The following is a 10,768-nucleotide window of genomic DNA, read 5'->3' on the forward strand; positions in this document are numbered from 1 at the left end:
AATGAGAAAAAGCAAAGCAGAGCTTTCCAGGCAGGATAAAGACTGAAGATGACGAACTGTTTTAAAATCTGTTGTTGTCATGAGTCTATCTGAGTAGCATGCTCTACCTTGGTAACAACTCTGGAGGTGACATGAATCATCATTAACTTTCAGAAAACATAATCCAGGGCTTTAACAAGTGGGGTGTGTTATTTATAAAGTCTGCCCCAGGACTTGATCCTAAATCTCTTTGATTTTTATTTTTTATATACATTGTTTAAGTCACAGAAACACTGAGATGAACCAAACAACCTGCAGCTGTGTGGCATTTGGTGGACACAGTCCTGAGTGTGCCTGCACCAGATGAGCAAGATGGGGAGCACATGTGGGTGCCAGGGGCCACTCAAGACCAGTGCAGACTGCTTGGGCTGGAGTGCATAGGCCCAGGGTAAAACACAGCATTATACCCCAGCCTGCAGCATTCGTGTATCAGCTGGGCAGTTACTCTCTCACTAGCCCTCACAGTATAGGCAGCAGGAGCTCACCCAGGTGAATTGGTGTTCACAGACTAAAGCCAAAGGGCTAGGCAGGCGTGGCCTTGGGCAGTACAGCACACAAGCAGTGCTGGATTGCAGCTCAGGTAAACAGCTGCAAACTTGGGTGACGTTGGGTAAACCTGGTCCCTGCTCCCCTCCTTATATACAAACCAACAGGCCCCTGTCTTGAGCCTTGCCTTACTGCCTTCACCTCCTCTTCCTTCAATCTCAAATCCAGCTCCCTGCCTGTCTCTGAGGCCATGTGGGTGGACCAGCTGAAGAAGGTCTGCTTGTTGTTAAAGACATAGTTGGAGCACCAGTGGCTGGCATATGCCCTAAACGAGCCTGGACCCACCTCTGAGTTAAAAGCTGTAGATGTTAGCATTGGGCAAGAGGCTCCCCCTGGGCAACACAGTACAGCTGTGGCTTCCTGCCTTTCAGTCTCATCGGCAGTAACAAATGCAGATGATGGCATTCATGAACAGTAAGGCAGGGTTCCCAGCTGCACTCACAGCTGCCAACCGTGCTAAAAGTCGCAGCCAGGCCTGGGGGTGCGGGGAAGCTGTCCTGATCAGTCAGCTGGGGTTGAGCCCTTGGGTGTGGGATTGCAGAAAGCGCCTCTGGCTCATGCAGCCGGCTGCTGTGGTACAACTGCTTAAGCACATGCTTGTGGGCTGCTGCCATTTAATACGAATTGCTCGAAATCCCAGCGGGTGCAGGCAGAACTACGTAGCCCGTTTGCTGCTAGGTTCGACTCCAGATGCCAGGGCACAGTGACCCCTGAGAGCCGGCTTCAGAGCTTCTGGTCTCCACAGAGAGCTGCTAGTTCCGCAGCAGCTTCGCGTCTCCGGGGAAGATGCTACTCTGGTGGGGCGAGAGCTGCTTTTCCTGGATCTGTGGCTGGGCGAGGGGGTACGAAGCTCCGGGAGGTGCAGGAGCCTCTGACCGAGCCTCGGCTGGCTTGGATGCTCTGAATCCCGGGAAGCTCCATCGCGACAGCGACATCGTGTTCCTCCTGGCCCAGCTGGATCATGACCTGTGACAGACACACACACACACATCCCTACCTCTCCCCACCAGGTTGTGGCCGAGCCCCACGGTTGACCCCTCGCTAGGCAGCGTGCGAGCAAACCTGCGAGCTACTCTGCCACCGGTTGCACAAGCAGAGGTGTCTGTCAGGCCTGGCCCTCACACCTCTGAAATCCTGTGTGATTTGCAAAATCCCATTCTCTATCGTCGTCTCAGCATCACTCGTTTGATGTGCGCTTCTCAGCTCTAAGTACAGATGACCAGTATCTAGAGGCAAGAAACTGGAAGTCTTTTCTTTGAAGTTTGCTTTTTGAATTACAATGAGGTTTATTCTCATCAAAAGAGAGACTGGCTATAGGAGAAAGAGGAGGTAGATGTTCATGCTGAGATTTGACTGTGACCTGAACACAGCAGAGACTTTCGAATCCCCTTCATGGATTCTTCTGTCTCTTGGCTAGTTTTTGCAACTGAGAAATGCATGGAATATGTGGAATCAACAATAACATGAGGGCAGATAGTGTGGCCTAGTGGGTAAAGCCGTCCCCTGCATTCTGAGCATTCCATAACAGAAGCAGGTTTGACTCTACAGCACCCTGTGAACGCACCTGCGACCTACTCAAAGATTCTGAAGAAGCTCCTGGCTTCCAACCTACCCAGCTCCCTCTGTTGCAGTCACCGGAAGAGATATCTCTCTCCATCTCTACTTCTCTTTCTCTCGGAAATGCAGCCTTTCAAATCAATAATAAACTTTAAAAAATAATAAATGACACAGGGACAGAGCTGTGGCGCTGTGATTGGGCCACATCCCATGTCGAGCAACAGCTGTGTCCTTCCCTTCCGGCTGTGGACTGACGCACCTGAGCAGCAGCAGAGATGGCTCAGATGCTGAGATCCCTGCAACCCATGTGGGAGAAGTCAGCTGAAGTACTTGACTCCTAGTTTCTACCTGTCCCCGCCTCAGTTGTTGCAAGCATCTGGAGAATTAACCAGCAGATGAAAATTTCTCTTTCCCTCCCACCCTGCCTCTCTCAGTCTCTCTGATTTTATCACTCCACATTTCAAATAAATTTAAAAATCTTAAGTAAAAATAAACATAGTACAATGGTTCCAACTTTCAATTTTATTACACATGCCTAACTGAAAAAACTATGCAGCAAGTCTTTCTGGCTTTTCCTCTCCTGAAGCAACTTTCTAGACACAGCAAGATCTCACTGACAACCTCAGCTGTTACTTGAGGGGCACCACAGTCAGTCCAGTGACCAAGGACACGGGTTCAAATTCTAGCTCCATCACTGATATGGCCTGAGATGGGCAAATTACTTTACTGTGGGTTTTTTTTTTCCTTTTCAGTAAATGCTATTAAAAGCAAACACTATAATGTCCATAAATTTCGTAGCACAGTGCCTAACACATAATGGAAAACAGTACATTCTTCTTCAATCCTTAGTATGACTCAACTCTACAAACTGTCAAATAGACAAACAATGGTACTTTAGAATGGTTTGAAGATTTGAGTAATCATTCTGATGCCTTCTGTTTACTAGAGAGAAACTTGTTCAGAGGAAAAGGAGTTTGAGAGAAGCTGAGAATTTCTTGAGATTTGAGCTGTTGAGGCTGTTCTAAATTTTGTTTCTGTGTTCTTGGTGCCAACAAATCTGTTAATATATTTAAAAATAACACAATCAATTCATTTGGAGTTCTATTTTGTAAGATCTAATGTACTTCACTCTTGTATGCATATGCAAATATTTAGCAAATGTGCAGGCTGATTTATGAGCACTTTACAGAGTTTGAGGAATTTAGATCTTGCTGGAATTGTACAATGTGGTATCTTCACTTTTACAGCTTATTGCTAAGTCTGTATGGTTTAGCCAACACCAAGTTCTTGGTGAAAAATACAACCCTCCCCCCTGACCAAGATAATTTCAGACTTTACATGAACTATTTTGTGACCCACTGTGTGGCAAGGAGCGTGGACAGCCTTTTTATTTCACCACTTCCTCCATCGGCACCAGAACTATCACTAACACTTAACCATTACCACTCCTCCCACCTGTCTTTGGCTTTCGAAGTATCAACGGCTAAAAAAAATTGGCCACTGTACGAGGTTCAGCTACTTGAACATTTGCTGAGATACTGCTGTGCGTTACCACTGATAAGGTCCTTGCCAAAATGCAAGGGGATGTGGTGTTGAAACTCCAAATGAGACTGCCAGAGGACTCCGCTCCACTTTCACCAGGAATTAGACTGTGGAGTTGAATGAAAGCCTCAATTTCTACATCTGGAAAATCCAAACAGGTATAAAAAATTAACTGCTGCATTAGATGAGATGTTCTCATTAGTGTGAAAAGTCGAACAGACAATAAACAATCAACAGCGGTAGCCACTTTGCTGGATTTCAAACATTTCCTTTCACTTTAGAACGCTAATCGTGTTCTTTTCCTCCTGTTTTTCAATCTTCCCATTTTCCATTTTCACACTTAATTCTACTGTATTATTTACGCTTGTAAAAATCAAATTCTTGGTGGAGGAAGACTAGATATTAAGGGAATAAACACACATATACATACACATACTCACATGAATAATATTACTCCAAGAAAAACAAAAGTCCTAAAATATGTGTTGATGGTGTGAAATGCATCCCAGGTGAAAATGGATTACCAAACACCATCTAACTCGGAAACAATAAGACATTCTCAAAAGACTGTCTAGGGAGGAATTGTATCAGTGGTCCTGGTAAAATATAGTCAAGCACCTTTTGATTTCAAACCCTTTTCCCAGCTCACATTTTTCAGCTCGGCTAAGCATTTCCTCTCTAACTGACTCATTTGGCAGAAGAAGAAGTCCAGATGCCAAGAGGAATAGAAAAAGACGTGTGCGGAAAGAGACACAGGAAGGAGGGGGAGGCAGTAGAAGACTGTTGTATTTTATCAAACTATAAAAAAAGTGGATCTGGAGGATTAAAAAAGAGGATGCATTGGCCTTCACAGGTAAAAAAAAAAAAAAAAAAAAACAGGGCTCTGGAAACACAGCACTTTTTTTTTAAGATTTATTTTTATTTTCATTACAAAGTCAGATATACAGAGAGGAGGAGAGACAGAGAAAGATGTTCCATCTGATGATTCACTCCCCAAGTGAGCACAATGGCCGGTGCTATGCCAATCTGAAAAGGAGCCAGGAGCTCTTCCGGGTCTCCCACGCGGGTGCATGGTCCCAAGACTTTGGCCCATCCTCAACTACTTTCCCAGGGCACAAGCACGGACTTGGATGGGAAGTGGAGCTGCCGGGATTTCAAAATTTTTGCGCCAAAATAAACTTATCTGGGAAGAAACATTTAAATTACCAATTAAGACACTCTGCTCCCCATCAGAGCATTTGGATTTGACTCCTGGCTCCAGCTTCCCATCAATACAAACCAATGGTTATTTGAGTAACTGGGTTTCAGACACCTACTTGGGAGAACTGAATTGAATTTCCAGCTCTAGCATTGGTGCTTACCTAGATCCAGCCACGATGAATATTTGGGAAGTAAGCCAGATCTTTTTGTTTCTCAAATAAGTTACCAATTCTTAAATTTACCTCTCAACTGTTCTATGAACTTTTTTAAGAGCCCTGATATTATCTATGCACAGGATACATGAAAATAACAGCACACTGTTTCAGCTCTCCAAATCCTCAATCACCAAAAATATCTCTCAAATGCATGTGCTTAATACTTCATAGAGTAGATAAATAATGGAATGCTGAGGCTTGAGTACCTTGAAAGTTTATACCAAAGGAAAACAAAGAGAACATTATATCATTTAGTCATTAAAAACTATTCTGAGATATCAGTATTGTGGACTTAAGCTGCCACTGGAGATACCAATATATTATATCACAGTGCCAACTCTAGTTCCTATCCAGTTTTCCATCAATGTGCCTGGGAAGGAAGTACATTATGGCCTAAGTATTTCAGCCCCTGCCCCTATGTGGGAGACTCAAATGGAGTTCTTGGCTCCTGCCTTCACTGCAGCCTAGACTTAGCTGTTGCAACCATTTGAAGAGTAAATCAGCATATAAAAGTTCATCTTTTCATTTTCCTTCCTTCTCTCTCTCTGTTCCCAAGTCTTTCAAAAATAATTTTTATTTTAAACTGCAAAAACAAAATAATCCCACCTATACTAAAAGCACGAGGTGGGAAACAAACCATGACTGTACTAATTTCATCATATACTGAAAGCAAATTTCGTGTATATAAATGAAAAAGAAGTGAGAGGAAGATATCACTTAGAGAAACAAGGGGATATTTTTCCCAATTATTTCTGGGTTTTTATTTTTTGTTTCTGTGAAAAATAAGGAAGCTGTCAGATAGTTCAGATTCCCTCCAGATTCTAATATTTTATAATGTAGTTATAAAAACATTTAATTTACTATTTTCTTCCAGAGAGCTAGAAGACTTTTTGTCTTTAATAAGTTAGCTATTCATGCAAGAAAATAAAAAACTTTTGAGCAAATACCTTAACTAAGCACGACAAAGATATTCTCACTGATTAACTAGCAACTAAGGAAGCAGGAAAGTATTAATTAGAAATTAGGAAAAAGAAAATGCAATCTCATTTCTCTTTCTTGATCCTGATATGAGAAGATTCAATATTCATAGAATGGGTACAATTAACACTGACATTCTATTTCTAGGATCATTATTTTGACAACAAATACATATAATAAAAATAAAGACATACAACTAAAAAACTTGCTACTATCACAACCCAAGTTTAATTAAATAATCAGGCATGAAATCTCAGCTTATCAAATAAAAAGAACAAATATGAAAATGTTGTATGTAGTTCCAGCTGCTCTGAGCAAAATAAAGTTTAACTTCCATTATTTCCCTAACTTGCGTGTCCCCATATTTCTGCAATAAAAGTGCCTGTGACAGTGGTTGTGAAAATAAAATAACATTAGACAACCCATATAATCTTTTCAATAAATAAAGCCATTACTATTATTGCTGTGGCCATTCTCACAATTTTTATGTTGCATTTTCTTCTGCCACTCCTCAATGTCAAAGGTGAGTCTGACAGAATTTCCCAAAGAAAAATATTTGTAGAATTGTGGTAAGATTTGGAAATGTGTGCAGACAAAAAGCATTTAGTTTATATCAAATATTTTACTTGTATTAGGGTATATTTGGAATTTCTTTTTACAAGTTACTTATTTTAATTGGAAAGGAAGATTTACAGAGAGATGACAAGACAGAGAAAAAGATCTTCCATCCACTGATTCACTCCCCAAGTGGCAGCAATGGAAGGAGCTGAGCCAATCTGATGCCAAGAGCCAGGAACCTGCTCCACACGAGTTGCAGGTCCCAAGGTTTTGGGCCATTCTCTACTCCATTCCCACGTCAAGAGCAGGTAGCTGGATAGGAAGTGGAATGGCCAGGAGACAAACCAGTGCCCATAAGGGACACCATTGCTTGCAAGGGAGTATTGGCCAATTGAGTCATTGCATCAGGCTGATATATTTGGAATTTCATATATTGCACATCAAAATAGTGATTCAATATACTATCATTTGAAAATGTAATAAAGAGAAAATAAACATATTTTCAGAAGCATAATTGTACAGGAGTCCCACGAATGTGAAAAATTACGAAGCTTATATGTGTATCGCAATAAGAGCTTGTGATGTAACCTATTAACCAATAATTCATGAGTGACTGATTGTATACAATCACTTGAGATTGTTACTATCCCTCTTATCACTGTTACTATTAATACCATGGGTAATGATGATCTAGTCCATACAGATTTAGAGATGTAGTCAAACAAATAAACCTAAAGCTTCATCATCACATAAAATATTGAACTGTTAATCCTTAAAATGGCAATGGGAAGAGCTGAAAATACAGAGAAACAGATAGGATTACAATTTCTGCATAAACTGTATTATAGCTATGTTACAATATTAATATAAATGTCACTAAACTTTATCAGGAACAGTTTGGGGTCTTTTTCTTTCTTTCTTTTTTAAGATGTATTGATATCAAACAGTGACAGAGAGAGTGGGAGAAACAGACAGAGATTTTCTACTCACTAGTTCATTCTCCAGCTAGGGCTGGGTTAGGCCAAAGCCAGGACTGGACGTCCACTCAGGCCTCCCACATGGGCTGGAGAGACTCAAGCACATGGGCCATCAATCACTCCAAGTACATCCAAAAGAAACAGAGGCAGGACTAGGTCCCATGCCCTTCGATTTGGGGTGTGGGCATCCCAACAACTCAATCTGCTTGCCAGTGTCTTCCTCCTTCTTCCATGAATTCATGCCAGCATTTCATAGCCACAGAAACACTTAATTCTGATCACGAATTATGGACAAAATTGTTCAGAACAATTTAAGAATAACCACTTTTGTATATTTCTGCAGCAAGAGCAGGATCCAAGATGTTTTAGTGAAAATAGGCTGTTTAAGAAATATTTACTTAGGGCCCGGAGGTGTGGCCTAGCGGCTAAAGTCCTCACCTTGAACGCCCTGGGATCCCATATGGGCGCCGGTTCTAATCCCGGCAGCTCCACTTCCCATCCAGCTTCATGCTTGTGGCCTCGAAAAGCAGTCGAGGATGGCCCAAAGTGTTGCAACCCTGCACCAATGTGGGATACCCGGAAGAAGTTCCTGGCTCCTTTTCAAATCGGCATAGTACCGGCCATTGTGCTCACTTGGGGAGTGAATCATCGGACGGAAGATCTTCCTCTCTGTCTCTCCTCCTCTCTGTATATCTGATTTTCCAATAAATAAATAAATCTTTTTTTTAAAAAAAAGAAATATTTACTTATTGAGGCTGATGTTGTGTCATAGAAGGTTGAGCTGCCACCTGTGATACAGCATTCAGTATTCTAAATGGGCACCAACCAGTTTGAGTTCTGGTAGCTTCATCTCCAATCCAGCTCCCTGCTGATGTGGCTGGGGAAGCAGTGGAGGACAGCCCGAGTGTTTGACCTGGTCCCTTAAGTGGGAGACCTGGAAAGGTGCCTGACTCCTGCTTCCAGCCTCTCTGTCTCTCCCTCTCTCCTTCTTCTCTCTTTCTGTAGCTCGGACTTTCAAATAAATATGTATTTTTTTAAAGATTTACTTGCTTAAAAGGTCAAGAGATAGAGACATAGATCCTTCACCCACTAGTTCAGCTCCCAAATGCCACAGAAACAATTAAGGCTAGGGCAGGCTGAAACCACGAGCCAAAAACTCCATCTGGGGTTCCCACATGGCTAGCAAGGGCCCAAATACTTCTGTTCCCTTCACACGCACATGAGCAGGAAGGAAGCTGGACTGGAAGTAGAGCCACCTAGGACTGGGGACCAGCAATCCAGTATGGGATACGAACATTGCTCAACCCATGCCACAGTGTTGGCCCAACATGTTGGCCTGGTGTAGTGGTTTTTAAGAAGTAAATTCAGTGATATCATTTTGCTGTGTTTAACATGATAAAGCTGATGCTTTACTATGGGATCAAGTACTTGTACGCATGAACTTTTGTAAACATGAAGACAACTTTGCACAAACTACTGGAGTGTTGTTCTGCAGTGTTGCCATGGTATCTGTGGGGTAAGATGGCTGCTGTGGGCGAAGGCAGGGATGGGGGAGAGTTTACTCCTAATGTGAAACAGGTGAGGTAGTCTAAGAATTTATTAATTTTATGTGTTGAAATGCATAAATCCATTTGTGTCATCCCTTTCCAAAGAACACATGCATACTTTTTTTAAAGAGATCAGTAATAAGAATTTGAATTACTGATCTCTACAAAGTATAACATTGTCACTGAGCACTGTAATAATTATTTCTTCATAGACCCTTGAAGACAACAAATCTAATTCACTAGCATATTTCTAATCAATAAGTAGACTCTTGGAAGCATTTGGTAAATACTTGTTTAAAGAATAAATTTAAAACTTTATGAATAAATGTTTCAGCCCCACAAGAGTGGACAGAAAAAAAGGACTGGAGAGAAAATACAAAAAGCAGACCTTTTGAGATCCAGAGTCAGACCACTTATTTCATTGCCTCCTCTCCCTTCCCTGCAAAGAATGAGCCAGCAGTGATCTCACCTGTAGAACCTGCTAAGCTAGTCCTGTTGCAGGTGAAGTGTGTCTGACAACTCGGCTGAAACACAACAAACTTGCTTGGCTAAGTTTGCCTTCCCCATTCGCCTGGTAAGCTAGACCGAATTGTTCACTATGGAATTTGGCCAGTTAAACTGAGATTATGGTATGTTGAGAAATTTGAACTTTCCCCATCTCGTAAATAAAATTACAGGATCAGGGCCACACCCTCTTGCTTCTGGGTAATTTGTGAATTTGTTTTCCAAATGAAAATAGTTGCTTTCATACTTACCTTGCAGGGGAGATACCATGATCGCGAAGGTGGTTTTCCCAGGGCGAGGCTCACCCTTTGCACTCCGGGTGTGCTGACCCCTGCGATTTTCCCAAATGCGGGAAACTCAACTGCATAATATGTGGTAGTGGGGTACTGGGTTCGCGCTCTCCCCTGAAAAAAAAATAGTTGCTTTGGTGTTGTGGATTTTCTTGTCAGCAACAGAGAGAAACAAGTCAGATTAATTCACTTTTGTGCATGCCAAATGTCTTCAAATGTTTTATTTAAGTCGTTTAACTGAAGTAATGTTTAAAATCTAAACAAAATACAGCACCTTTTGTTAATCATGAAAAAAATTTATGTGAGCTCCAGAGAAAGATAGATAGCAGCAGAAGTTCAAAGCCCCAAGAAAGTGCTTTCTTTCCTCTTTCATCAGCAAAGTCAGAGACTAACTCTGCTCCAGTTACAACAGATCACCATGCACATTGCCACATATTCACACACCTGCCTCTCTTTTCCTGATACACATTGTCAATGTTCTGGGTAGTGTGGGGAAAAGTCTTCTGAAAACTGAGGTTCAATTTGAGTCCATTTCACTTGGAAAACAGATTCACAGTAGGATTGCCACAACTAGGGAATTCTCACACCATGTTACATTTGGTTCACCTATTTATTCTTCAGGATGACAACTGTTGAAGAGGTTCAGGACACATCTAATATTTGCTCATCTCATTCCTTCAGACTAGCTTTCACTGTCCCTTCCAAGAGATTTTTTTCCCTTTTATTTGAAGGACACCGCTTTCCAATGAGACTTCCTTATCTGTGCATATCTTCTCTATCATCAACCTGGATAGAACATTTGTCTTCCATTTCCA

General features: G+C 41.8%; 1 non-coding gene across 1 annotated transcript; it reads left to right on the forward strand.

The window, feature by feature from the left end:
* The first annotated feature begins 9,906 nt into the window (after positions 1-9,906).
* LOC121145177 lies at positions 9,907-10,070 on the forward strand. Its single transcript, XR_005881973.1, has one exon. It is a non-coding gene; the product is annotated as a U1 spliceosomal RNA (small nuclear RNA).
* The last annotated feature ends 698 nt before the right edge of the window (positions 10,071-10,768 follow it).

This window comes from Ochotona curzoniae, unplaced genomic scaffold (assembly GCF_017591425.1).
Source record: "Ochotona curzoniae isolate NIBS_2020 unplaced genomic scaffold, NIBS_Ocur_1.0 scaffold_3208, whole genome shotgun sequence".
In the NCBI taxonomy this organism is placed as follows: Eukaryota; Metazoa; Chordata; class Mammalia; order Lagomorpha; family Ochotonidae; genus Ochotona; species Ochotona curzoniae.